This window comes from Podarcis pityusensis (assembly GCF_964106645.2).
Source record: "Podarcis pityusensis genome assembly, chromosome: 4".
NCBI lineage: Eukaryota > Metazoa > Chordata > Lepidosauria > Squamata > Lacertidae > Podarcis > Podarcis pityusensis.
Window position 1 is genome coordinate 75,466,142 of NC_138027.1, and position 27,603 is coordinate 75,493,744.

A 27,603-nucleotide genomic window follows, 5' to 3' on the forward strand; every position below is an offset into this window, starting at 1 on the left:
TTATTTATTAAAATGGATGTTGAGCTGAACATATTCTCTTGCCACGCTGCTGGAAAATGCTCATAATTAAAACTGCTACTGCAGATTGCAGAGCTCATCCTGCTAGATGCTGTTGGATTCCTATCAGCACTCCTTGCACTCAGCAAAAGCAGGATATTCTCGAAAGTACCTAGGGCTTAGTTCCTTGCCTCTAAAAACACTGTCTTTCCAATAGAGCCAGCTGGGCTTCTTTGAAAATGTATTTTGCATAGTACATTATCTGCTGCAACATGTTTATTAGTGCATTAATGCATGAATAATTGTTTGAAATAGATACCTATTTTTTCTGGAAAGTTTCCATAGAGGAAATTGGATCTTTTTCTCCTTGTAGCAGACAAACCTATTTGCACAGCATATTAGTGCCCAGCCTTAATAAAAACAAAGGTCCACTAGTGCTTTGCATTTTCACGCCAATTTTATGTTTCTATTTAATTTAAAATATTTTTAAAATTATTTTAATTTAACAGAAGCTTTTTAACAGAAGCTTTCAGTTTTGAACGATTTATTTAAAAAGTTAGCATTAAGCATATACAGTGCTTGTGGTTACTCAGAAATTTAAAAAATCCTCATGAAAATTCTTCAGCACTTTAGTGCGCATTTCCAGTAAGTTTTACTTTTTCCTAGAAAACCTGCAAAGATGCAGCTGTTCAGAACAGAAGCACATTGTGCACATGTTTGTGTAACAGAGTATGATGCAAACATCTCATTGTAAAAGGCCAATGAGATTTCCAGTGCAATTCTTAGTTATTTCAGTGGGACTTGCTTATTTATTTAATAAAATTTATAAACTGCTTGATTGTTAAAAAAATGCCAAAGCGGTTTTCAAAATATAAAACTGTAATATCAATTAAAAAAATCTCAACCATACAAAATTTAAAATACTAAAACAGATTAAAATGATCTCAATTTCCTAAGCAGCTGCATAGTCTTGTCTAAACAAGAATGATTTTAGCAGGCGCCAACAAGAGTACGGTGAAAGGGCTTGCTTAATCTCAATAAGCAGGGAGTTCCAAAGTGTAGGGGCTGCGACACTAAACAATCGTGCTATTATAAATGTGGAGCAAATGCAGAGGATAGTGGCTATCGTCATAAAAAGTTTCCCAAAGCAATTTACAAAGACAATATAAAAACTAAAGCCAATTACAACAAACACAACCAATAAAAACCTTCTAAAAATTCCATACAAATGGAAGAGTGTAAACCAGGGGTCGGCAAGGTTTATCTTGCCTGGGCCGGATCGGTCCCATGGGCCGGACTGTGTGCGTGAGGGAGCGTGTGCGCAATTTTGATTTCTGGCGCTGTGGAAGCGAGTCCCCACGCCATGCTGCGCCAGTTTAGCACAGCGCGCGAGTGGGCACTTCAGTTCAGGGTGGCTCATGGGCCGGTCAAATGACCTCCGTGAGCCACTTCCGGCCCATGGGCTTTAGGTTGCTGACCCCTGGTGTAAACCAACAGCCCTAAGCCACTGAAACAGTGATCCTATGAATGCTTAGTCAGAAAGAAGTAAGTCCCAAAGGGTTGTCTCCAGGAGTGTCTGTGTACAAGTGGGACAGATTTCCACTTGTACAACAGGACTTCATATTTCACTCTTCCCATCTGAAGTATTCCACACCCCCTCAAAAACTGCACTGGGGGGTGGGGTAGGGTTTGATGTTTAGTGTTTAATGGAACTTACTCCAAAGTAAGCCTGAATAGGATAGCAACTGCATATACTCAACAAGCTTGTTTTTTCTTCTTCCAGAAAAAGACAAGAACCTATTTGCATAGTTGTTGTTTTTCTGTAACAGAATGACACTTACAACAAAAGAGGACATTATGGAACAATTGACCTTTCCGCAACACTGTAATGTGAATCTAAACACCAGCTAGTACTACACAGCCCAACATATTGAAATAGATAGTTTATTCCAGGAAGCCACCCCCACCCCCTTTTAAAAAGTAAATTAGCAATAAATCAATAAAAGCTATGTAATGTGAAAATGAATTACATTGCTGTTTACATTATTTAACACCAAACATTGCTGTTTCGTGTGTTTGTAATTAGCGAGCTATAAAAAATAATGCCATAACTATGAACGTAATGAGAAAAACTGTTTATAAATGATCATTGGTATTCAGTCCTACTGAGATGAAAATTATACGAACGAATGCAGCAGAAAAAAAGGGAGTTAAGGCTAAGGCCAGAAAGCTCTGCAGGTCTCCTCTTCAGTTGGCAAAGAGGATGGGGGACTGACGAATCACCTACTTCAAGAATCTGTGGGTATCACTGCAGTCTGAATATGGGGAAATTCCCATGGGCCATAGAAACTGCTTCCACCATACCTGCCTGGGTGGGGAAGAGGTGCCAGAGGTGGCATACCTATGGAGGTTGAGGAATGGGCGTGGGATGCGAGGAGAGGGAAAGAACATAGAATAATGGAAGGAGAGCATCCGGGAAAAGCCAGGAAGGGGAGACAAGCCGTTGTCCTTTCCCCCAAGCTAGAAAAACACTGAACATTTACCTGATGATGGAATACTTGCCATTAACGAGAACCCCAAAAGCCACAGGTAGTATTATCCTGTTTCGGAGTAATTTTCACCCTGGCTCATGCACTATTAAGGATATCTGGAAATTCTAGCATAGTCATTTATCAGTTACTACGATGGGGAAAAGACCTCAGCCCATTTCTCCGTGGCTATAAAAAAAGCCCCTAAGAGTGTTCGCTTCATATGTTTAAAAGGTTATAACAATTAATAACCTATTAATCAGCTCTTGTTCTATCATTACTGAATAATTATAAAGGTTTTAGTGAACAGAACAAATTTTATTATTTTACGATGAATGCACCTTTGGGCTTGAATGGCGGTGGGGGAGGGGAGAATCCTGTACTCTGCCTGAGCGGTAAGAGCTTTTCTAATTAAATGAATCATAAATCACTGAATAGATGGAGTTCTCTGAACATAAAGAAAAATCTAATCATTTGAGAAATCGTATCAATATTGTCCATAATCTGCAACACGGATAAGACTACAGATATTTCCAAAGCGATCTGGAAATATTAAGAATGGACCTAGGCTACGGCCACGAATTCATAATAAATAAACTATTACATAAGATTTATTTGGGGTGCTGACCTTAAATACTTTTACACCTGAACAAAAAGTCAATGCTCTCTCTCTCTCTCCCCCTCTGATCTGCGCTTGAGTTCATCGCACAAAGGAGGCTGGAGATAAGGCCTTCTGATACCTGCTCCCAAATATCTGTTTCTGTAGTTGTCACTGCTGGCCTGCACAATGGAATTAGAAGTTCCTTTCCCTCTCATGCTGAGCACTGGATGGTGAATAGTGAGACCAAAGCTTTTCACCAAAGCATCCAGGGACCTGCAGTTCAGCCTGAATGGTATAGACATAAGGTAAAGGAAGAAAGCCATACTAGATAGCATTACTCTGTAGGGGATTTTGTTGTTTGATCAATTAGAAGACCCCTTCAACTGGGCACCAAATGTTGTCTTTCCTGAGCCCGGTCAGGAACAGGTTAAAGTAGTCAATCACCCTTTTGAGTAGAGGAATCTGGACACCTAGCCAGAACCTGTCTTATTGGGGGCTTATGGGCAAGTTTGTGACTTTGGGAGGCCAAGAGAATGCCCATAGCGTGTCCACTAATGTGCCATCACTGGAAGTAGTGACTCGCTTTTAACGCCTTGGCTTAAAGAAAGAAAACTAATTACGCTTAGTGTGAGTGCCCAATTACTTGGAAATGGGAGTAGATACATCCATCTGGTCCACTCTACATTCTGGCGAGGGGGAGTGTTAATTTGATGTCTGCTAGTCCACAAATCCTCTTAATGGCCTTGACCCTACTTGGATCTGAATGAAGAAAAGAAACAAATCCTAGGTTGAATGGAATCAAAACTTGGTGTGGCTATTTAATGCATTTTGTTTGGTTTTATTGTTGCGCGTACTGTATTGTTGTTAGCTGCTTTGAGTTTCTTTTGTGTGCGGTGGGGGAACAGCAAAGCAGAAGCATAAATAAAAAAGTAATATGTTTAGAGAATTGGAAGAACTTGTAGGGGTGAATATTTGCTTAATATTTTCTCACACTTGGGAAATAGGATGCTGCTGCCTTATACAGAGTAAGACCATAGGCAAACTCTGGCCCTCCAGATGTTTGGGACTACAATTCCCATCATCCCTAGCTAACAGGACCAGTGGTCAGGGATGATGGGAGTCCCAAACATCTGGAGGGCCGGAGTTTGCCTATGCCTGCCATAGGTCCATGTAGCTCAGTACTATCTACAATGACTGACAGCAGCATTCCAGGATTTCATGGAGAACATGAAGATCGAACCTGGAACCTTTTGCCTGCAAAGCAGAATAAAAAAATCCTTCCAGTAGCACCTTTAAGACCAACTAAGTTAGTTCTTGGTATGAGCTTTCGTGTGCAAGCACACTTCTTCAGATACACTGAAACAGAAGTTGCCAGATCCTTCTATATAGTGAGAAGGTGGGGAGGGGTATTACTCAGAAGGGTGGTGGGAATTGGAGATTGGCAGATAGCTGAGATGAGCCTGCTGACGACTCTTAACGACTGTAATAGGTCTTACAGGAAAAGGCAAGGGGTGAGAAGGTGAGAAATGGCTTAGTCATGTATAATGGGATAAGAATCCAATGTCTTTGTTCAAACCAGGTTTCTCCATGGTTTTAAGTTTGGTAATGAGTTGCAATTCAGCAGCTTCTCTTTCCAGTCTATTTCTGAAATTCCTTTGTAGTAAAACAGTTACTTTGAGATCTTGTATAGAATGTCCTGGGAGATTGAAGTGTTCTCCTACTGGTTTCTCTGTTTTGTGATTCTTGATGTCAGATTTATGTCCATTTATTCTTTGGCGTAAGGTTTGGCCTGTTTGTCCAATATAGAGAGCTGAAGGACACTGTTGGCATTTGATGCCATACACAATGTTAGATGATGAGCAATTGAATAGTCCCGAGATGGTATGTGTGATGTTGTTGGGGCCAGTAATGGTGTTGTCCGGGTGTATGTGGCAGCAAAGTTGGCATCTGGGTTTATTGCAGGCTCTGGTGCCAGTGTCCGTGTTAAGTCTGGTTGTAGTATTATTGTGGGTTAGGAGTTGTTTAAGATTGGGTGGCTGTCTGTAGGCAATGAAAGGTCTTCCTCCCAGAGCTTGAGAAAGAGAACTGTCATTGTCCAGGAGAGGTTGTAGATCTCTGATGATGCGTTGTACTGTTTTAACTTGGGAGCTGTATGTGATGACTAGAGGTGTTCTGTTATTTTCTTTTTTGGGTCTGTCTTGCAGCAAGTTCTCTCTGGGTATAAGTCTGGCTCTGTTGATCTGTTGTCTAACTTCATCTGCTGGGTATTTTAGTTCTGAAAAGGTTTGCTGTAGATCTCTTAGGTGAGAGTCTCTGTCTGTAGAATTGGAACAGATGCGGCTGTAACGTAGTGCCTGGCTATATACAATGGACTGTTTGGTATGTTTGGGATGGTAGCTAGAGGCATGTAGATATGTTTGTCGGTCAGTTGGTTTACGGTATAAGGTGGTGTCTATGCGCCCATCCTGTATTTTTATAGTAGTGTCCAAAAAATGTATTTCTTGCATAGATTGATTCATTGTAAGGTTGATTGTGGGGTGAAAATCATTAAATTTCTGGTGAAAGGTGTCCAGGGTCTGTTGACCATGTGTCCAGATGATAAAAATATCGTCAATGTATCGTAGGTACAAGAGAGGTTTGAGTGGGTAGGAGTTTAGGAAACGTTGTTCTAAATCTGCCATGAAGATGTTGGCATACTGTGGGGCCATGCGGGTGCCCATTGCTGTGCCGCTGATCTGAAGGAACAGGTCATCACCGAATTTGAAGTTGTTGTGGGTAAGGACAAATTGGCAGAGTTTGGTGGCAAGGTCCGCTGTGGTTTTATCTGAAATGGTGTTCCTTATAGCTTGTAAACCATCGTTGTGTGGGATGTTGGTATACAGAGATTCCACATCCATAGTAGCTAGTATAGTATTGTTGGGAAGATTATTTAAAGATTGTATTTTCCTCAGAAAATCTGTGGTGTCACGTACATAGCTGGGAGCACTGATGGCATATGGTTTCAGAACAGAGTCCATATAACCGGAGACACCCACTGTAATAGTGCCAATACCTGAAATGATGGGGCGTCCTGGATTTCCTGGTTTGTGTATTTTAGGTAGAAGATAGAAAGTTCCTGGTCGAGGTTCTGTTGGTGTGTTGGTGAGGATCTGTTCTTGGATGTGTGGGGGTAGCTCCTTAACAATCTTGTTCAGTTCTTTCTTGTATTCTTGTGTGGGGTCTGAGTCCAATTTTGTGTAAAAGGCGGTATTGGAAAGTTGTCTGTGGGCCTCCTGAATGTAGTCAGTTTTGTTCATGATGACGACAGCTCCACCTTTGTCTGCTTCTTTAATTATAATGTCTGGGTTGTTTCTGAGATTATCTATGGCTCTCCTTTCAGCATGGTTTAGATTTTGTTGTAAGCGATGGTGTTTTCTGGTCACATCTGTTTGGATTCTGTGGCGGAAGCAGTCAATGTACAAGTCCAGTGTGGTATTGCGTCCATCAGGAGGGGTCCATGTGGAGTCCCTTTTTGTGTAACACTTTTTCGGAGGTAGTTGGTGGTCAGTGTTCTGTTGGGAGGGTGGTTGTTGTTCTCCAGTGGGTTGAGAGGTGTTGTGTTGTGAAGTTGTTGTTTGTTCTGATTTGTCTTGTTGTTGTGTGTGTTGAAAATACTCCTTCAGGCGTAAACGGCGGAAAAATGCTTCCAAGTCCCCGTAGAACTGAATCATGTGTGGGGATTTGGCAGGGCAGAATGACAGTCCACGTGAAAGGACTGATTCCTCGGCTGGGCTGAGTGCTTGCTGTGAGAGATTGACAATATTGTTGATCTTGTTTTGATTAGTAGCCTGTAGGTTGGAAAGGTTAGAGAGTTTCTTGTTTTTCTGTTTTTTCAGTAGCTCCAGTTGAGAGTAGTAAATGTTTTGTTTTTCCTTTTGGAACTCTTGCCAAGCTTGGTGGTTCCTGATAGAGTTGTCTAATACAAGGAGTTCCTCCTTTATTAGCTTCTGTTTAGAGTAGAGAACGCTGATCAGATGTTTGAGCAGTTTCTTAGAGAAAGTGTTGCATAGTTTTCTTGCATATTCAGTGGGATACGTGGATTGTAGAGGGTTCTTAATTCTAAGACCCTTGGGTATAATGTCCAGGTTCTTGCATTTAGTAAGAAAGAAGATATCAGTCTGTACCTGTGCAAGTTTCTTGGTGAGGTTGATGGACTTCCATTTCATGCGGCTCAATGTGGTGCCTTCCATGGTTCCAGTTACAGATAGGTAGCCGTGTTGGTCTGCCATAGTCAAAATAAAAAAATCCTTCCAGTAGCACCTTTAAGACCAACTAAGTTAGTTCTTGGTATGAGCTTTCGTGTGCAAGCACACTTCTTCAGATACACTGAAACAGAAGTTGCCAGATCCTTCTATATAGTGAGAAGGTGGGGAGGGGTATTACTCAGAAGGGTGGTGGGAATTGGAGATTGGCAGATAGCTGAGATGAGCCTGCTGACGACTCTTAACGACTGTAATCTATCTTCTACCTAAAATACACAAACCAGGAAATCCAGGACGCCCCATCATTTCAGGTATTGGCACTATTACAGTGGGTGTCTCCGGTTATATGGACTCTGTTCTGAAACCATATGCCATCAGTGCTCCCAGCTATGTACGTGACACCACAGATTTTCTGAGGAAAATACAATCTTTAAATAATCTTCCCAACAATACTATACTAGCTACTATGGATGTGGAATCTCTGTATACCAACATCCCACACAACGATGGTTTACAAGCTATAAGGAACACCATTTCAGATAAAACCACAGCGGACCTTGCCACCAAACTCTGCCAATTTGTCCTTACCCACAACAACTTCAAATTCGGTGATGACCTGTTCCTTCAGATCAGCGGCACAGCAATGGGCACCCGCATGGCCCCACAGTATGCCAACATCTTCATGGCAGATTTAGAACAACGTTTCCTAAACTCCTACCCACTCAAACCTCTCTTGTACCTACGATACATTGACGATATTTTTATCATCTGGACACATGGTCAACAGACCCTGGACACCTTTCACCAGAAATTTAATGATTTTCACCCCACAATCAACCTTACAATGAATCAATCTATGCAAGAAATACATTTTTTGGACACTACTATAAAAATACAGGATGGGCGCATAGACACCACCTTATACCGTAAACCAACTGACCGACAAACATATCTACATGCCTCTAGCTACCATCCCAAACATACCAAACAGTCCATTGTATATAGCCAGGCACTACGTTACAGCCGCATCTGTTCCAATTCTACAGACAGAGACTCTCACCTAAGAGATCTACAGCAAACCTTTTCAGAACTAAAATACCCAGCAGATGAAGTTAGACAACAGATCAACAGAGCCAGACTTATACCCAGAGAGAACTTGCTGCAAGACAGACCCAAAAAAGAAAATAACAGAACACCTCTAGTCATCACATACAGCTCCCAAGTTAAAACAGTACAACGCATCATCAGAGATCTACAACCTCTCCTGGACAATGACAGTTCTCTTTCTCAAGCTCTGGGAGGAAGACCTTTCATTGCCTACAGACAGCCACCCAATCTTAAACAACTCCTAACCCACAATAATACTACAACCAGACTTAACACGGACACTGGCACCAGAGCCTGCAATAAACCCAGATGCCAACTTTGCTGCCACATACACCCGGACAACACCATTACTGGCCCCAACAACATCACACATACCATCTCGGGACTATTCAATTGCTCATCATCTAACATTGTGTATGGCATCAAATGCCAACAGTGTCCTTCAGCTCTCTATATTGGACAAACAGGCCAAACCTTACGCCAAAGAATAAATGGACATAAATCTGACATCAAGAATCACAAAACAGAGAAACCAGTAGGAGAACACTTCAATCTCCCAGGACATTCTATACAAGATCTCAAAGTAACTGTTTTACTACAAAGGAATTTCAGAAATAGACTGGAAAGAGAAGCTGCTGAATTGCAACTCATTACCAAACTTAAAACCATGGAGAAACCTGGTTTGAACAAAGACATTGGATTCTTATCCCATTATACATGACTAAGCCATTTCTCACCTTCTCACCCCTTGCCTTTTCCTGTAAGACCTATTACAGTCGTTAAGAGTCGTCAGCAGGCTCATCTCAGCTATCTGCCAATCTCCAATTCCCACCACCCTTCTGAGTAATACCCCTCCCCACCTTCTCACTATATAGAAGGATCTGGCAACTTCTGTTTCAGTGTATCTGAAGAAGTGTGCTTGCACACGAAAGCTCATACCAAGAACTAACTTAGTTGGTCTTAAAGGTGCTACTGGAAGGATTTTTTTATTTTGACTATGGCAGACCAACACGGCTACCTATCTGTACCTGCAAAGCAGATCTTCTACCACTGAGCTATGACCCTTTCCCCAAACATTTGAATAGCTACTTTGAGATTGGCTCAGTCTCCATAGCCCAAGAGTTACTGCAAAACAAAGAACGAAACCTCAGCTAATCTTGATGATCATATGCATTTTGATGGTGTTCAACATCCTCAGCTGCAGCTTCATTTCGACCCCATTTTCCTCCTCCTTCACTCTCATTTCCCTAGCCTTACTTTTTGCCCTCACTTTCTTTAATCCGATTGGCTGAGGTGCTGTGTATGCTTTTCTTTACAAGCGTTTATGTTGCCACCATGTCAAATGTGGCCTCCTGATGTCTTTGAATAAAATCCACATGGTTCGCCACAACCAGATGAAATGGCCGTGGGGGCAAAGAAGGAAAGATAGAAGGGATGAAGATGAGCAACAAATGAAAGCAAATATATTCATATGGAGTGCTGTTTTTTTAAATTAAAAAATATATGTAAATGCCTTTAGAACTTCACAAAAACAGACATGAAGGCTAATATCCTATGCAATGATATCTGGTTCCACGTGCATACAAGTGTGCAACGCAGAACCCTTTTTGGAAAAGAACTGCAACATTTATTCATTTATGCATTGGCTTTGACCCTTAATTGATTAACCTTAATAGAAAATATTACACATCAAGCTGCATAAATCATAGAAACATTGCTACACCATGTTGAAAAGGGGGTATAATGTGTGTGTGTGTGTGTGTGTGTGTGTGTGTGTGTAAAAACAGAATTTGTTCATTGATATCTTACACATTGAATAGGAATATACACTGACATGTGTGAGGTTGTTCATGTATTTGGAAAAGAAAATTAAACCTGTGATCTCTCTGTCAGAGCAACCACTGCAGAAAGAGATTGAAACAAACTTGCATTACGAATAAGCAGTACAATTGCTCTTGGGGAAAAATCAGTCTTGCTGTTTCACTGTAGCTGTTTGTATTGTCATCCAAACTCGTTAAAGAAAGTCAGGACTGACTATGGAAGGAAAAGTGTAAGATCAAACACTTCCACGTCATTTCATAATGAATAAACTAAAGCTGTGTGGCATTTGCTGTTCCACACTTCTATGGAAAGCTTACACTGAAGTATTTTCTTACCACATGCAAATGCAATTTCTGATTTCTTTCATCCTCCAGAGCTCTGACTCATGCACTGATGGAACTACAGAACTATTTTGGGGCAGCAGGAAACTCAGGAAACAAATGTGTATACATGCAACATTTATACTGTGTGGCTATACTGTATGGAAACATCAGGTCGTTTGCAGAATACTGAAGAAGCAATTAGATAATGAGGCGTAATGCACCCAAACATACTAACATTTTATCTTCAGATGCAGTTCGAATGTGCATGACGTTGTGAAATGCTCTTTGCGTTTATAAACAAATGTATAAGTATATATGTATTTGTTTAAGTGTGCACAAAGCTTTGGGGGGGACATGGTGGGTCATGAATGGTAAAATACCTGACACCCTATTTGGACAGAATATGAAAGCGTTGGGTGAATGTGGAATTTAAAAGGTATAACACAACTAAAATATATCCACAGCAATGGACTTAAGTTTCCAAATCTCATCGAGTATGTGCAGACCATATAGATTGTCTTTCTCTTCCGCAGTAATTCATCACAACCAGCTTCTCTCTCCAAAATATCCAAGATGGGGAAGAGTTTCCACATTAGGTAGGATAAATTCTAAGCAGGTTAAGGGTTATCAACTCTCTCTGTGGTGTCTTTGACTTTCTAAGATGTAATCACAACCCTAACAGTTTGGGTCCAGTTTATTTGCAGGATCACCTTACCCCATACATATCCACTCAGCCGCTTCAATCTGCGGATCTGGCCCTGCTACAGCTGCCACATAAAACTCATACTACATGTGTAAGGATTCAATCTCTTAGTGTGGCAGCACTAACTTTGGAACTCCCTGCCTATTGACCTAAGGCAGGTTCCTTTGCTGTATTCTTTTTGCTGTCTGCTTAAGACATTTTTGTTTAGGCAAACCTATCCAGGCATGTAGAAGTGTTTTAATGTCTTTTTAGCTTTTAGCTTTTTTAGCTTTTAGTTTTTAAAAATCTGGGGTTTTTTTAAATTTATTTAATCAATAATGCTAATGTGTTACGTTATATTTTTGTAAACAACTGAGAGGCTTTCTTACAATCATGTGGTATATAATGTTACACACTCAAATACACTCAATGGGGAGCAGCAGTGTTTGTTTTAATTAGGGCTGCCATATTTAAAGCGGAGTGAAGCGAAGTGCAAGGAGTCTTTTTATTTTAAAAAATGCTTTTGTACATCCGTGTCTAAACTTGCCCCTTTCTAAAAAATTTTTTTATTGGTGCATGCTTTTATTTTGCAAATCTGCCAATTTCTTATTGGTGCGTGCTTTTATTTTGCAAATCTGCCAAGGAATAAAATAAATCAGGATTAAGGGGTTTTTTAATGGATGGTGGAGGGTGTGTGTGCTGTGTCCTATTTCTTGTTCTTCTTCTGATGGGGAATGGTCTGCAGTCACAAAAAATGGGGGGGGGTTGCAGAGGGTCAGTGGTGGGGGGTGAGAAATGTCCCTATTTTCATCTGATGAATGTTGGAGGGTATGCAGGGGGTGTGTAGGTGTGGGTGTGAGAGAGAGGGAGGGAGAGAGGGAGAGGGAGAGGGAGAGGGAGAGGGAGAGGTAGAATCAGACAATCAGACACTCTTGCAGGTCTCTGCAAGCCCATGGCCCAGGTATTAAGCAATTTATTAGCGCTTCGCCATCTCAATAGTGTATGAGTGAGTTAAAGGTGACACTGTCTGGAATGCTTTCTTATTTTGAGATGAAATAAATCCAAATTGAGCTAATTTGTGTACAGCTGCCAGTAATATAAACATAGCTGGTTAGAATTATTTATATAGCACGAGCCTTTGTACTCCATACTTCAGGCAAGTTAATAAGCAGGTGTCAAAACTCTGAATTAAAATTCCCAGAAGAGGACACAGAACAAAGGACAATAAAAATGATTTTTAAATAATCATAGGGATAAATAGCATCCACTTCTGACAAATGTAAGTGCTGGCATAAAATGTTATTAGGCTACAGAGATTTTCTTTTGTTCCGGAAGTATGTTTTGTTCTCCACCAGTGTCATTCATCATCCTAATGAGCCCTCGAAATGTAAATTAAATAGCAAAGTCTGATTCATTCAAAAACATCTTTGTATGTGTTAAATCATTTTTCTGCATTTTTTCCCCATTTCTGCATCTGCTGAACAAACTCCTCACCATTTGTATATTTTATGGGCCCAGTTCAGGCCATGCAAATGTTTTGCCAATAGCGCTTACTTTTATATCCCACCTTTCTTTCATAATGGAACTCAAGGTAGCATACATATTGTTCCCAAGGAGGCTTACAATCCAGGCCTTACTCAGTTGCTTTTAGTGCAATTATAAAATGAAAATAATGATACGCAGAAATTTGTATTTGACCTGAAATACATATTTGCATTTAACTGGCATTGCTTTGGTAAAAACAAAAAAACAAAACCATTCTGATTGTGAAAGGATTAGCAGATGTTTCGGGCTTCTCCATTTTACCTAGCTACATAGATTATCCACAAAACAAACACCACTATTAAAGGGGGAGGGAGAGGATTAAAAATTAATCCAGTTCAAGCTTTCTTACTATCTGCTGCCATGAAATTTACACATTCTAATCACAAGGACAGAAGTAAGTTCCATATTTTAACTTTAATTAATGTGCATGCATGAATTTATACACAAACACATGTACAATATCTTATCTGGAGGCAGACTGGGAAGAGTGGGTGGGAATTCAATGCATTTATCATGTATCTGATGTGGGGGCAAACCCCAGGGGTTGTCCAGGTTGGCCCCCACCAAGTTCCGGGGACTGCAAAAATCACACCTCTCTGCTTTTGCTAGGTGTGACTAGGAGCTTGCTTGCCCGCCCTCCCATCTCCTGGGGCACCAATACAGTTCCTTGCCAATGGAACAAGGGAGCTCTGGTACACCTCTGATCAGATGTGTTAGAAAGATGCAATGGCTGTTCCAAAATGTTTAAGAAAAAATACAGAAAAATGACCATTCAAAGGAGGTTTTTGTGTTTTTCAGTTCCAATAAAATCCATGGGACTTAACGCTTCATCTGCCTGCTTACCTCTCATTGGGGAGGTTAAGTGAACCCACTCATGCATTCAAGGAATGTGTGAAGGTGGCTGTGGAGGCTACCCACCCCGAATCTGCCAACAAATATGGTGGAATAGTATCTACAAGGGGACGCGGGTGGCGCTGTGGGTTAAACCACAGAGCCTAGGACTTGCTGTTCAGAAGGTCAGCGGTTCAAATACCCGCAACGGGGTGAGCTCCTGTTGCTCAGTTCCTGCTCCTGCCAACCTAGCAGTTCGTAAGCATGTCAAAGTGCAAGTAGATAAATAGATACCGCTCTGGCGGGAAGGTAAACAGTGTTTCCGTGCACTGCTCTGGTTCGCCAGAAGCGGCTTAGTCATGCTGGCCACATGACCCGGAAGCTGTACGCCGGCTCCCTTGGCCAATAAAGCGAGATGAGCACCGCAACCCCAGAGTTGGCCACGACTGGACCTAATGGTCATGGGTCCCTTTACCTTTAGTATCTACAAGCAATTTACGTGCATAGAGATTTTTCACATTCGGGTGAACTCTGATTGGGGCAGGAACCTCCCTCCCCATCTTTATGTGCATGTATCATTCCATGTACAAAGCCCTTTCTCAAACATAATCTGGATGATGGTAAGGCTACTGGGCACATCATAATAAAATCAATGGGACACACACACACCCCTGAACACTCCTTGGGCCTCATATTGATTTCAATGGCTCTTAAGCATACCTACTTTCTTCTGAATTGTGCCCATGATGCAAAGAAGACCATGAGAACCTCATGATTACAAATACGTGTAGCACAAAACCATGAGGTTTGCAGTGAATTGTCAGTGATAGAGGGGAACTGCCAGATGACATGGTGGTTAAAGAAAAAAGATGATTCCATCTTTCATAACATTGCAACATGAACAATTATGACAGGCTTCTGTCCCCAGTCCCGAATGTCCCGATGTTGGTGCCCCGTGCTGGTCACGCCAGGGTGAGGGACCAAAAGATGGGAAGCTGCGCAGGCTAGGCATAGCCTGCCAGAAGGTTGGGCTGGCACACACTGCTTCTCCCGACATGGCGCAGGCCAGGTGCTGCAGAGGCGAACAACTGGAGAAAGGTAGGTGGGATGGGGGAGGAGAAAGGAGAGGGCAAGTGGGTGAGCCAGAGACGGGGCGAGGGATGGGGTCAGCAGGGTGAAGGTTGGGTGCCCTGAACTGCCCTCCCAAAATGTTGGGGGGGGGCATGGGATAGATGAGAGCAGGAACTGGTATCTGCATGGCACCACAATATTTTTTCAGCTGATGGCCCTCGTGGTGGGAAGGCACAGCAAAAGTACAGTGGTACCTCTGGTTACGTACTGAATTCGTTCCGGAGGTCCGTTCTTAACCTGAAACTGTTCTTAACCTGACGCACCACTTTAGATATGGGGCCTCCCGCTGCCGCCGCATGATTTCTGTTCTCATCCTGAAGCAAAGTTCTTAACCTGAGGTACTATTTCTGGGTTAGCAGAGTCTGTAACCTGAAGCGTCTGTAACCCGAGGTACCACTGTATTGGGCCAGCTCTTAAAATACCACATTTTCCTTTACTATTTCTTCTGCTGTTTTGGGTGTGTGTGTGTGTTTCGTAAAATACTATTGCCGTTAATATATCTATAACCTAATAACATTTTTTCCAGACTATTGTTGATATGAGGCTGATATGAGTATAGTTCAGTGAGTTGTTATTTGTTTGTTTGTATTTCTGTTCTAACTTATCAGGTGTTGTCTTTGTCTATGCCATCAACAATTGTACATCAAACTGTATTTTAAGTAAAGCTGTCATTTTAAAAGCCTGCGTCTTTTCAGCAAGGTGTCAGGGATGCTATACTGGGGTGCCTCTCTGCCCAAGAGGCTAATGAAGCCTGAACAATGAAGCAAACAAGACAGTTAATCAATAGCAGTCAGAGCACTACTTTTATCCTCCAACATCTTCATTTTCAACTCAGTGAACATCATTACAGCAGGGAACCAGGAGAGTCAATCTCCATTAGGTGCAGGCAATGGATAAATAAATTAATTTGACGGTCATAAAAATGATGGCACGGCATTGTGTCTTTTGACCTCTTAAAAACATTACTCCTTGTGTTAACGACAATTTTCAAGAAGAAAGGAGGGAAGCAGCAGCACACTTCATTGCTTATAAGTTTTCAGCAAACAGAGCCAAATATGATCATGTATTGTTAAAGCATATCTCATCTGTTTAATAGTACTGATTGTTTTGTCTAAAAGAAGCACATGCCTTATAGTAAGGGTGGCCCTCCAGATGCTGTTGGACTACAATTCCCATCATCCACTGGCCAAGCTGGTTAGGACTGATGGGAGTTGTTGGTGATGTTATTGCTATTTCTTTTTTTTAAAAAAAAAAACCCCAATCTATAAACCACTTAAGAGCCAAAACCTATTCAAGCAATGTAAAATAAGATAAAATGAAAAAAAATGGACATTTTTTTTCTCCACTGCTAGTATTTCACAAGCATATGTGCTAGGTTTATCCTTCCAATAATACACAAATTTCCAGGACACAGAGGGTTATTCTATATCACTTTACTGCCCCAAGATATAAATCCTGATGTAACATTTTCAGTTGCCAGATATTGTGCTGCTATGATTGACATACGTCAGAGGAGGGTATGTGCCACACAGTGGGTCTAAAACTGTCTGTCTAATTTACATGTTTTATATGTTTTTATCTTATGTTGGTCTACCGTAACTGAGAGAATGATTATGTGTACCCCCTATTTCTGCAGTTGTATTATTGCCTATCTAGCATGTTTTATTTATGTATGGAGGTGCTTTTGCCTTATGCTGGTCTATGACAGTAATGAAGATTTGGATTGGAGATAAAATACAAAAGCTACAGGCTTTAAAAACGATCAAACAATTTCCACAATTATGTGGGCAATATTTCAATTCTATTGCCAAGTTGGAGTCCAACAACATCTGGAGGGACAAAGGTTAGCCACCCCTGGCGTATGTTATTTTGTAGTATAATAAGTCAGTTCCCTAACCTCCATCGTTTGGTCATGCTCTGCTTCCATACACCATCTCCAGCGGAAGAAATGAACACAAGAGATACCAGTATGAATAGGTGATGGAAGAGTTTCTTAAGAAACAGCAACGGCCAGCAGTGCCCTCTCTACACAGATTTTCTTCTTCCTAAGGAATTAACAGCACTGCAGCTGAAAGGAAACTCTCAGCTCCAATAGCACTATGCAGATCCTAAAACAAGGAAGCATGCACCTTCTCTCTGCACAGGTTAGGATTACTCTTTCCACCTGGCTGCTCTTCACAAACAGGTCCCTGCTTCCTCTTCCAGAGCTATATTTTAAAAAAATAACATTTTGGCTGATTTTGATGACCAAGGATAAGGTCACTTGGGGCGCAATTGTAGGGGGAAGGAACTGTGGCAAGAGGGCACAAAATAAAATATTTTGAAACACTCGTGCCACTATGAAGCGATACCAAGTTCCAGCAGAATAGGGAAGAGCCAAAACCATCTCTAATTTGTCATTACTGCCACCAACAGACTGCCAATAACAGACATCTAGGCTGCAATTCAGACCTCTCCAGCTATGGGTGTGCATTTGATTCAGTTAGGTATGTCGGAAAAGTCTGAGCTGAAATTGGTCTCATACGCTCAATCTGCCGGAGCCTTGTCTTCGCATGCAGAGGAAGTCCCTAACTCACCGAGGGTTTGAGACACACCAGCATTGTATATATTCTATATTTAATAGCTGGTCTATCTATCCGCCTGTCTGTCTGTATGAGTATTTTAAAATCACTTGTAACCTGCTCCCATTCTTTTAGATAAAATCAAACATCAAGCTACAACCTTGAGGGTAGTTCTATGAACCACACTGTTATCAGATTACAATCCTATCAAGGCACAATCCAGGCTGCCTACCTGGTATCCAACACTTCAATAGAGCTATTCTGATGTAAACGTTTGGAGGATTGTTGTCTAAAGCTACAAATTGGCAACTGCACATAACCACGTGCATGAGACAAGCATTGGAGTGAAAGTAAACAAGCTGAAGGAACCATCACCAGCACTACCAACTACACCAGATCTTTTTTCTCTGCGGTTCATTAGGGGCCTCAATTCCACCTCAAATCTGTTGCAGAACTTTCATTGCAATTTCCCCCCACTATATATGCACACCATTTCCATTTAAGCTTAAGCATGTGTGGATTACAGTAGAAAGATTTGATTTGAGATAATGTTTTTCTATCAGGTATCATTATATTCAATTAAGAAACATACATAAACAGACAGAGGCAAACATGACCCCTCTTCCAGCCCCTTCTCTCTATCAGTTCTGTTCCCTTTGCTCCATCCATACGGCAAGCCATTAGCCACCCAGCACTCCAAAACAATTTAGTAGTTATACATCAAGTGGTGTCAACATCTGTATTAAAAGGGCGGGGGGGGGGGGACCTACCATGCTGCGCATTTATCCAACAAGGGGGCACTATGAGAAAACACAGTCCACTAAACAGTGCATCATTTCAAAATAAGCATACAATCCTGACAAGGTACTTTTTACTACGATTGTTAGATACGAGTTTTCTTTTTCCTTCAACAGGGCTTTGATTACTGGGGGGGGGGCTCCCCCCACCACCACACAGCAGCAGATGTCACTCATTTAGATACAGATAAATAAAAAACTTCACAAGCATTCACAGAAAAATCAATATAGATACTAAAATATCTAACCTGATAATAAATTTCTGTTCTCTCACACACATAGTTCAGGAGCGTCAGTATTTACTGGAACCACTGTAATATCAGATATTTCAGAGAAATATTGATTTTACTACTGAAGTGTGACTAAAGGGATAAATAAACTGCTCTTGGGGTCAATCGATCCATTTATCTTCACTGTTATTTTAGAAGGGGTGAAGGCAGCATAATTTTTGATGAATGTTACCATGAAAGGAACATGGGCAATTCTGAAGTTTGCAAAGAGAGGAGATAAGCAACTCTTCAATGAGTTCCCAAATTAAAATACTAACAATAACAATTGTGGGGCAGATATCCTCACCGATGATGCAAAAGGATGAGGGTGTTTTTTTAAAAAAGAATTACAAACTCCTTAAAAAGTAACACATGCGCTGAAGGATCCAGGCTAAGTAAGTACGTAACTGGGTCGATTTGCATCCCATAGCTTTAGCCTTATTATTCCTAATTAAGCTTGCTAGTTGCTTGTCACCAAACAGAACTCCAATCAACTTCCATTGGTGGGTGGGTGGGTGGGTGGGTGTACAATATAAAATAGAAAAGAAAAATAATATAAACATTTAAGATTCCATACAGCATATGTACATACACAAATACACAAATACATACACAAATGTTTTCAAATGTTCCCCCCCCCCCCATGGGGAGCCACTGGGGAATCTCTCATATCTGGCACAAACCCTGAATGTTGCGATTTTTTTTTTTAAGGGTTATTGGGGAAAGCCAGTTATTGGATACAGTGGTACCTCGGCTTAAGTACTTAATTCGTTCCAGAGGTCTGTTCTTAACCTGAAACTGTTCTTAACCTGAAGCACCACTTTAGCTAATGGGGCCTCCCGCTGCTGCCGTGCCGCTGGAGGTACTATTTCTGGGTTAGTGGAGTCTGTAACCTGAAGTGTCTGTAACCCGAGGTACCACTGTACTCTTACAAAGTGCTAGCCAAGCCTCTCAGGTCTCTGTGTGATGGAAAGAATGGCCTAGAATGCAGCCAGCCAGCAGTACTCCTCTGCAGCTTCACCTAGCAGAGACGTTATTGCCCATCCTAGCACAGAAGCAAGCTGAGCATCATGGAGGGCTTAAGAGGGCACACTGGTCAAGGAGCTAGAACAGAACCAGTAATGGCTGGCAGGATGGCATTGGGTGGGGTAACATGCTCACCAAGCTTCCCAGTGTGGAGGCTGCTACCAGTAATAGAGGGAGAGAGGCAAGGTGGCAAGGAAGGAGGTGGGTGCAGGTGCAGCAGTTGAGTCAATCCAAAGTTCCTACTGCTATGCCTTCCTTCCCACCTCTCTCTCTTGACTTGGCTACCAGCAGTGACCTTCATACTAGGAAGTACAGGTGAGGAACACCCCACTGCAGCTCTTCAACATAAACAGAACAGCAGCAGGAAACTCCTGAGTTCACCCAGATACAACTAAGCCCAGTGCCGTCTAGTGACCTGAACCGCCTGTCATTATCATGCAGTGTCTTTCAGGGACGCTCTTCTTCCATTTTGGATCTTGTCACCAATGAACCCCTGATAAGCTTCCGAGGAATCACAGAGTTCCCTGAAGCGCCATTTGAAAACTACGGTCAAGGAACAAAAGAAATATTGTACTGTGTGTGGTGTGTCCCCACCCCCTTTACCATACTTGAAAACGCATCATGTTTTCAAACATTATAAAATAATAATAATAATAATAATAATAATAATAATAATAATAATAATATAAAAAACCTCGATAATGCCTCCTTTCTTCCATTTGGAAGAAGCCCCATGACACATGTTTGCACCCCTCTTGAGGCACACAATGAGAGTCTGCAAACTCATTCGGAGAAATGTGAAAATCTTTGGCTAGAGAATAAAAAAGCCCAGAGTGCTTTGATTGGAACTAATGGAGCAGCATGTGTCGCTTAAAGCTTTTTTCAAGCTATCTGCCGATCTCACGAAGCACGGCTGCAATACACACACACACATAGATATATTCAGCTCACAATTTTCAAGGTCATTTTCGCGATCTAGCGTAAGAGCTGGAAACATATTATGTTTTATTAAAAGCTATGAAATGAAGGAAAAACAAGGACCGTATGATCCCTCTTTATGCATATTTCTGGCCCACAGGTTAAGAACTCCTGGTCCGATGCTATTAACTTTTGATTTGGCTGCATATCTTACTATCTTTATAGTAAGAAACCCCAGCAAGACAGAAATATAGCATGCACAGCATGTATTCTGTACTGTATAACCTGCCAGTAACAGCTGCCAAGACCAAATGGTGATCTATTAGACTCAGCAAATCATTATTTTTTGACAGCAATTGAATACAATAGTGCAGCTGTTTAGATTTCCCATTTTCAGCAAAGGCATTCATGCATAGCATAAAAAAGCTTCACCTTATACTGAATGTGCACCATCTATACATTGCCATTTTTACCTCTATGATTTTTTTTTTAAGTTGATTTAGGTTTGTCACAAAACATATTTCTATTGCCAAAGAATAATTTGTGGACCGGTCCCTCAATAAACGTTCAATTTGTTTCCCTATCTTTACACAGACAAAAGACACTAATATTTTATAACGGCATGTTTATAAACACTTGTACATATTTGGCTTCTGCAGGATTGTTCAAATTGGCATTGGAATAAAACCAAAGATGTAAAGCTACAAAAAAAAAACTCACCAGGAATTTGAAAATGTTTCATTTCAGGTAAGTGTAGACTCTGCCAACAAACCTTTATATAAAACGTGATTTGCTGAGTCAAAATGTGGCAGCCAGAGCAATTTCAGGAGCCTGTTTTGCCAAGCATACTATTCCATGTTTGTATAATCTGTATTTAATGAGGGCTGGGTATTCTTCACAAAGCCCTAAGCAGTTTGGAACCAGGGTATATGAAGAGCCTCCTCTTGCTCTCACATGAACCTCCCATCAGTGTTGCTCTGGGTTCCACCACTACTGAAGGAGGGACCAAGAAAGACTGGGGCTTTTTAGTTGTGGCATCCAGACTCTGAAACTCCCTCCCTGGAGAGGCTCAATTAACCCCTTCTCTTACAATGCATCCATATATTGTTAAGACCTTATATTTATTTATTTTTAAGGCATTTAGCCTGTGCTGACTCCCCCCGCCGCCACCACTGTTGCTGTAGGGCTGGTCTTGTTAGGAAAACCAATCACAAATGTTAACCCTACAGAAACTGCAGTGTAGAGTAAGTAAAGTCTCCTTTCACCCAAACAACATGGATTGTGGAGTGGGGAGGAATCCTACTTTGCTCAGGGATCAACTAATCTGCTGCCTAGATGGAACAGCGGAGGTGGAATGCCATGCCACATGTATTCTTCTTCTTCTTCAGCATCATCATCATCAATTCAGTGATATTTGTCTAGAAAAGGAGGTGCCAAACTCACCATAAATGCCTCTCTTGTTCTCTTACAATGGCAATGGTGCCCACCTGACAGGTGCTGTAACTGAAAAAAAATCCCTGCCAACAACAACAACAACAACAAATTTCTTATACCCTGCTCATCTGACTGGGTTGCCCCAGCTACTTTGGGCAGCTTCCAACAAAAATACAGAGGGAAAGAAGAAAAAAACCCAAAGCAAAGCTTCCCAAAACAGGACAGGCTTCAAATATCTATGAAAATTTATATAGCTGTTTACAGTTCTATTTTTCTAGAAAAATAGGTGCCAGAACTTACCATGAATACCTCCCTCGTTCTCAATGGCACCCACCTGAGAGGTGCCAGAACTGCGTTCCAGACAGTTCCGGTTGGAAAAACCCGTTTTATTAACTTTTTGACATCTGCCGGGAGGGTGTCCTGGTTTTTACTTTTTGAAATATGGCAACCCTATTTAAGTTTAAGATACATTAAATAGAAATGAGATCAGGTGATTACAGATATATATAATATAATATATGAGAGAAGATGTAGAAAACTGATTTACACTTTCAAACAGTGCTTTTTTTCTTTAAAAAATGTTTAGGGGTACTCTCATTTTCCTACTCATATTGAAATACTGCCCCTCAATGAGGCCAAACTTAGATTCACAAAATGTTTAGGGGTGTGCGTACCCTTGCGTACCCCCAGAAAAAAAAGCACTGCTTTCAAAACTTTTTGGGATACCTAATTGTTCTCCAACTTCACCTCTATAACCAGGAAAAACTTTAGAAATATCATATACTTTTCATATTTGCCCATAGTTATATTACATGTCTGCAGTTTATATGCCTTTCATGCAACTCCAACATATTAAACGCATAGCATGATGCATACTTTCTCACTTTTCAGGGAGATACAGAACCAATTTATGTGTGCTGTTGCTGTCCTGCTCAACTTGCAGGCTTCCCATAAGCACTGTGAGAACAGGATTTTGGACTAGATGGGCTATTGGCCTGATCTAGTAGGGTCATCCTAGGCTCTTGTGTGTTTCGTTTGCTGAAGTAGGGATAAAAATTCACAAAAGCTTTAGAAAATGCATAATTGCTACAAGGCCGTAACGCAACGTTTTCTACAAAGTGAGGAGATAGTAAACATCACGCTCGGCTACTGAAAAGCAAATTTTGATTACTCCAAGTGATTAGTCTATAAAATTTAAACCTTCCATTTATTAACTTAACACTCTGGCCTTAGTAAAGGCTCGGGGCAAAAACTACTCTGACCTGTACAAAAGTATTGGCTCATAAAACAGCAGATCAATGTTTCTACATTTAGCCGGAGTTTTATGTATGACGCCAAACGCAGTTCATAAATGTCACTTCACAATTTACATTAGTACAAATTATTAGCAAAATGGCATACCCTTGGCACACCTAAAAACACCATATAAGTTGTTCCTTTAATTTACGACTTACTATAAGCTGCCATTAAGCATAATAAATAACCTCCCTGAGTGTGCAGTCGAGAATGCTTGCTTGCTTGGAGGAAAATATTTACCAAAAAAAAAAAAGCATTTTGAGCTAGTGAAGACTAAAAACAAAAGAACAGATAAATCCCACCCACGGTTCAAACTTTGAATAATGAATGTTAAAGTAGCATAAAACCTGACAGTGGTCTCCTTATTAAAATTCCAGAAATACTGGAATTAATTTACACTACTCTATTAAACACAATGGAATTGCACATTACTCTAATGTAATAATGAGAATCCAAAGGAAGGATAAGAGCATCTGGGGGGAAATCATGAATGCAACCCCCCCCCCCCCCCATTTTTCTCTGCAACGGTTTTCAGAGATACTCAAGCCCTCATTTTTTAAACTGTTGCAGTAACTTGCCTCTTTGTCAGGTGGAATTACTGTGGAGAAAACATTTAAGTGAAACTTCAGCCATGCATTTAGTTTTTTCCTATGCAAACACATTCCTTCTTTGGATCCTAGACACTATTAAGCTCAAATCATATAATCCTTAAGTGAGACTAAAGCTCTTCATACCCCCTGAGACCTGTTTGCCATAAGTGAGGTGGCGTTTTACAACTTTTCAGACATAAATCTTACTTGGTACCAGTTTGAAACTCACTACTTTCAAGGCTTTCATAAGGAATGACAACTGCATGAGTCTTCATGTCCCACAGTCTTCTCTGACAGGCCTTGAGGTCTAACAACATACAGCCTTCATTTTATGAAATATCTTGGTAATTACATATTTGCAGATCAGTTTCTACATTGGCTTTTCATTACAGACTTGCTCCACCTTGTTGCATAATACAACCAACTTGCATTTGGAAAATCTGCCTTGCAAAGAAATGTTGGGGATGTATAATTGATTACAGCTGGGGGAGAAGATACAGTGCATCAAACATTGCCATCCCAGTCACACAAAATACTTCTGCTTTACACCGTGGAATTTTTCTCCTCTTCTCCTCTCCCCTGCAGCCTCCCCTGCACCCTCAAAATCTGCTTCAAATGGCTGAGCGACCATCTGGAGCACATTTTGTGGGCATACTGGGAGAACGCATCATCAAATGAGTGGAACACTGCTTCAAAGTGTTGGATACATACAACTCAGTACAATTCAGTGATATCACTGGGCCTGATAGTTCAGGATCTGCCATAGATTTCCATTTTTAGAAAATGTGCAGAGAATTGCGGGAGGAATTTGATGAAGTGCTACGGATATTGCTCTGTCAGGGCAAGGATGTCAGCTTGTCAGACAGAATGATCTCCCCTTTCTTTCGCCCATGCTGTTTTGGGGGTTCTCCAGTCCCCACACAGCCAATTGGGGGGCAGGGGCCCACAAGGGGAGGAGAGGGGATGAAAAGTCCCAACCAGGGCCGTCTTTACCTAGGGGTGCAAGGGGTGCGGGGCACCCGGGCGCCGAATTCTGGGGGGCGCCAGGCACCCGCTGCTGAAGCCACCTAAGCGTATTGTATTGAGCTGCTATGTGGCAGCGGGGTCAGCAGCACCTTTGACACAACTGATCTCACGCACAGCCTCCGGAACCTTCCCAAGAGGAACTCGTATATGCACACTCGCAAGGGCCCTCCCAGCTCCTCTAGAAATAAGGCTGCCTGAGATGGCTCTCCCATGCATGTGCACAATGCCTGCCCATCTCATCTTTCAGACACCTCCCTACAACTGTAAGCACATGTGTGGAGTCTTTATACCAACTCCTAGTGTGTTCTTTGTCTTCTTCAGAAAAGCAGGTTTTAAACAAAACACACACACACAAACTCCTTTTGGAGCCGCGCAGGGGCTGATAATAGTGACATAAGCATAACAAAAATTAATTTGGGGGCTAAACTAAATTTTGGGGCGCTGGGCGGATCTTTGCACCCTGGCGGTGCATATGCTAAAGATGGCCCTGGTCCCAATGCATTAGTGGAAGACCTTGCACTGGCTTCCATTAGTGTGATTCATTGGTTAAATTGGGCCCCTTGAAGTTTTTATGTATATAGAGACAAAACGTGGATAGACATGCTCATTCTGTTGCATGAATTGTGTAGAAGACACATGACTGGGGATATGCAAAGATTCATGAATGAGTGCATGTAGAAAGTTCATTTTTGTGTGTGGCAAGATACAGAAGTCCAGAGAGCAGCACCTAGGAGAACTGTGAGCATTTGCTCCATCAAAGCTTTAGAGTAGCCTGGAAGCTCTTATGTTCCCAGGGCCATATCAACCCTGCCAGACTCAACATTTACAACAGGAACACGTATTGGAGAAAAGTGTTAAAGGGGCTTTCTCCTAGTACTTCACTCCTGGGCCATGTCAGAGAGCCCATCACTGCTTTTAAGGAAGAAAGACAAACCCCAGAAACACTGGGAGATCTGATCACAGATGTCTTATGTCTCATCTAGGTAGGTCCTATATTTCTTACTGAATGTTTGGCTCTATAAATTTAGTATACTTTATGAGTTAGGCAGTATTAACCTTCTAGCTTGTGCCTTGTACATCTTATGTTTTGCTTTGAGTAGTATAAATGCCGATTATTGATCATTGCCTCTTGCAGAAATATTCCATCCTCTTCCTAAGAATCTAGCTACAAACCACTTACAAGGGAAGATGTTAATGTGAGGATGTATCTGACACTGAGGAATAAGGAGAAACAGCACTAGTTGTTGTTGTTGTTGTTCCCCTCTTATTATTATACATCCTACACTGCTTCTCACGGGAAGAAAAGGAAGCATATTTGCTTTGGAAAAACCCTATGCTTTGGAAGAACGCTGTTCAGCCATTTCTCAGAACTTCTTTGCATCATCTTCTTCTATAAGTTATCCACCACAATATCTTATATTGATATACAGTGTCACCACATAGCTGCATCCTTAGTCTCTACAAAGAGGCAATTTTGCCTCAGGCCTTGCAATGAAGAGGACACTTTCAAAGAATGCTCAAGACTGATCCATCTGTCCAATCAAAGGATTTGAAGACAAGAGATGGCCTAACATTTTCACACCTGGAAAAAGTCAAAATGACACCCCTTTCCTACTTGACTTCAAAAAAAACAACAAATGCCCGGAGATGGAAGTACGGATTTTGGAAACACGGAAACTACAGTGATTTTGAAATTTGCCATGTTTCTGTTTCCTCGTACTTGGTGGTAACGCTGAGTGCAGGCAGGGGACCAATGGCGGACAAACCACTCCAGAGGGCGCATAATGCGCCCCCACCAGAGGTACTACCCCTTACCAACACCCCATACACCGTTACCTGTTTGCCTTACCTGCCCTTTCAACCCTCCCAAACTCCAATTCATAACACTGTCATCTGTGCATGCACTGCCATCTGCGCACGAGCAATGGCTGTCTCAATCGTTCAAACCCCTGCTTAACTGCGAAGGGAATGCACTTTAAGATTTTCTTCCAGACTAAAACTGGTTTGCTGGAAAATGCAATAAGCGGCAGTATTTTTCAAGAAACAGGGCAGCTCTGCATCATAGGTAACGTTGTGTCTGCACAGATTCAAAAGCCAGTGGTTGGGAGCGCACTGGAGCCAGACTAAAACAGAAATGTGTACACAGCCTGAGTTTGTTCGTTAGAATATTTTGAGGACATTATTCCATCTTGTGTGTGTGTGTGTTTTGCTTTTCCCAAGCTGAATGCTAATTAATTTGGACGTGAGCCACCGAATCTTGGCTAGCTATTGTGATCTATGCATATAATTCATTTTGAGACTGTTTTATGTGTGGTCTTGCAAGGATATCAGGAACAAGATGAAGGAGCCTGACATGCTATCATGTTTCATTTCACAGAAAAAAAGAGGCTAAACAGCATGTTATAGGAGAGACATATATGCATACCCCTGACCATGCCACTGCCCACAACCGCCAACTCTTTCCAGTAGCATGTAGTTGGAATAATTTTTATGTCATCGTGGTGCTAGCATTTCACGTCTCCTGCAAGCGTCAGTCAGTGAAGTGGAACAGGAGGAAATACTATCACAATGATGCCACATCCCATGATTGTTCATCTATATTTTAGTGGGGAAATTGATTCAGTCGTAATTTAAATGAGCGTCAGAACTTTCAGAGTGGCTTACAATAATAAAATACAGGCAGAGTGGTTTGGCGGTTAGAGTATCAGACTAGGACAGGGAAGATCCAGGTTTGAATCAGCACTCATCTCATGAAGAAGACTGCGTCAAATCCAGGTTATAGCCTTACCCCCAGCCATACAATTGGTCCATTTAACACACTACTGTCTGAACTTACAGTGGTACCTTGGTTCTCAAACTTAATCTGTTCCAGAAGGCCA

General features: G+C 41.5%; 1 protein-coding gene and 1 long non-coding RNA gene across 10 annotated transcripts in view; one reads left to right on the forward strand and one right to left on the reverse strand.

The window, feature by feature from the left end:
* Positions 1-27,603, reverse strand: part of AFF3 (ALF transcription elongation factor 3) — a 243,119-nt gene that overhangs the window by 130,703 nt on the left and 84,813 nt on the right. The gene's annotated exons all lie outside the window — the stretch shown is intronic.
* LOC308475955 overlaps positions 1-27,603 on the forward strand; it is a 106,493-nt gene that overhangs the window by 49,744 nt on the left and 29,146 nt on the right. For both annotated transcript variants that reach the window (XR_013985578.1, XR_013985579.1), the window contains exon 2: positions 21,038-21,125. This is a non-coding gene — a long non-coding RNA (uncharacterized lncRNA). The remainder of the gene's footprint in view (positions 1-21,037; positions 21,126-27,603) is intronic.